Here is a 2,606-nt window from a genome sequence, read left to right on the forward strand (position 1 = left end):
AGGGCATGGGTGTGTGTGTTTCTCCTTAGGATAATTTAGGTTAAGTAGTGTGTAAGCTTAGGGTCTGGTGACCTCAGCAGTTAAGTCCCATAAGATTTCACGCACATTTGAACAATTTGGATTGCAGAGGGATCATGTGACTCCTTGCGCCCGCTATCTTCTTTGATAGTCATTTGATTTCCCGAGCCTGCGGTGGTATTCCGTGACACGCACATTCCCTCAGTGTATTGCAAATCCGAAAGATGAGATCGTTCTAAACACGAATTTCACACGATTTTAAAAAATATTTGACGGTTCTTCTGTATATGCGTTTAATCGGTACATATTTCTCGGCAATATTTGGTCGCAATAAAATAGCAGTCTACTTTGATGCAATGTGGCTAAAATACAGGGCAATATTGCTGTACGGTTGGGCAATGTTGCTAATGTTTCAGGTGGTTGGTGTCGTATTGCGGAGTGGTTGCCATTTTTGTTCACCAACGGTGGAGGTAATTTCGTATTTCAGGCCAATATCTATCTTTGTCTTTGTCCGTAAATGCTTCCTCTCACTCTCGTCTTTGTTCACTATTTTTCTCATCCACTGTGTTCTAGTCATGTGTCTGAGAGAACACAATATCGTTTCGATTTTGTTCGAAAGTGTATGCGCGCACATATTACTGTTTCGTGACTGCTTCATCCTTGTGAGTTTATTGTGTACGACAATGGGAAAGTGGACAAACGAGAGAACTACGGATTTGATAAATGTAATTCGTCTAAATCCAAAGCTACGAGACGTCAAAAGTAAATTATGCAAATATCGTAATCCGAAAAAGGAAATTCAGCAAATTGTATCCTATGAGCTCGCAATTACGCTTGATGAAGCATACGAAGAATTCCGAAGCTTTCAAATCTGTAGCACATGTGAGACATAAAGGTCGCATAGGAAGAGCGAAAGCGCTGGTGGCTCGTAATCAACACGGTTTGTAGTTGATGCCGTGAGTTTCATATTACCACCGAGACGTCTCTGAAGGGGGAACTGATGCCGTAAACAGTGGTGAATAAAAAAAAAATTATATTCTTTTTTGAAACTTATCATAATGAAATCCTTTAGTCCTCCTGCGATAGCATAGTATTTTTCGCCTACCTCGAATAAAACGGTCTATTCACACAGTCACCGTGGATTTAGAAAACATCGTTCTTGTGAAACGCCGCTAGGCTCTTTACTCGCATGAAGCGTTGAATGCCATTGATAACGGATTTCAGAGTGATTCCGTATTTCTGGATTTACGGAAGGCTTTTGACACTGTACCATACAAGCGGCTTGTAGTGAAATTACGTGCTTATGGAATATCGTCTCAGTTACGTGAGTGGATTCGTGATTTTCTGTCAGGGAGGTCACAGTTCGTAGTAATTGGTTCAAATGGTTCAAATGGCTCTGAGCACTATGGGACTTAACTTCTGAGGTCATCAGTCCCCTAGACTTAGAACTACTTAAACCTAACTAATCTAAGGACATCACACACACCCATGCCCGAGGCAGCATTCGAACGTGCGACCGTAGCAGCCGCGTGGTTCCCGACTGAAGCGCCTAGAACCGATCGGTCACAAAGGCCGGCAAAATTTGAAGGAACACATGGAAAATGTTGTAGTGAAGGCTAACCAAAGACTGGGTTTCATTGGCAGGACACTTAGAAAATGTAACAGATCGACTAATGAGACTGCCTACACTACGCTTGTCCGTCCTCTTTTAGAATACTACAGCGCGGGTTGGGTTCGTTACTACATAGGATTGACAGAGTACATCGAAAAAGTTCAAAGAAGGGCAGCACGGTTTGTATTGTAGCGAAATAGAGGAGAGAGTGTCACTGAAATTATACAGGATTTGAGTTAGACATCATTAAAACAAAGGCATTTTTCGTTGCGACGGAATCTTCTCACGAAATTCCAGTCACCAGCTTTCTCCTCCAAATGCGAAAATATTTTGTTGGCGCTGACCTGCGTAGAGAGAAACGATCACCAAGAAAAAATAAGGGAAATCAGAGCTCGTACGGAATGATATAGGTGTTCGTTTTTTCCACGCGCAGTACTGGATTGGCATAATAGAGGATTGTGAAGGTGGTTCGAAGAACCCTATGCTAGGCACTTAAATGTGATTTGCAGAGTATCCGTGTAGATGTGGAAGAGGCTTATTTATGAACAGTGAATGCACTTGAAAGAGGAACGTTTAACTTACGTACTAATCGCCAGTAGTTAAAAACTGAAGGGCGACAGCCTGTCAGGGTATTTATTTTGCCAATTTTCTGTTAGAAACGTACAGTTTCTGTGCGCTGGACGCAGCAACTTCACACTTTCTACAGCGTGTAGCTGTAAACGACTTACAGCAACGGCTCTTCATAGCTCTGAAAACGGCTGTTGGCTTCGCAAGGCCTGTCAAAGGCGCTGCCAGGTGTCAGGGATTTTCTGCAGCTGTCTGGACTGTAGGAGTGCCTTAATAGGAAAGAATAAATGTTTAAGCTTCACGCATGATGCGGCGTATTTTACGCATCTCAGTGTCTGTGGCGTCATATCTCTTGAATTATGTATCGTACAATGACACATTTGTGTAGGTACATTCAGCGACAAATGTG

The sequence above is a fragment of the Schistocerca serialis genome, chromosome 7 (genome assembly GCF_023864345.2).
Source record: "Schistocerca serialis cubense isolate TAMUIC-IGC-003099 chromosome 7, iqSchSeri2.2, whole genome shotgun sequence".
NCBI classification, from domain to species: domain Eukaryota; kingdom Metazoa; phylum Arthropoda; class Insecta; order Orthoptera; family Acrididae; genus Schistocerca; species Schistocerca serialis.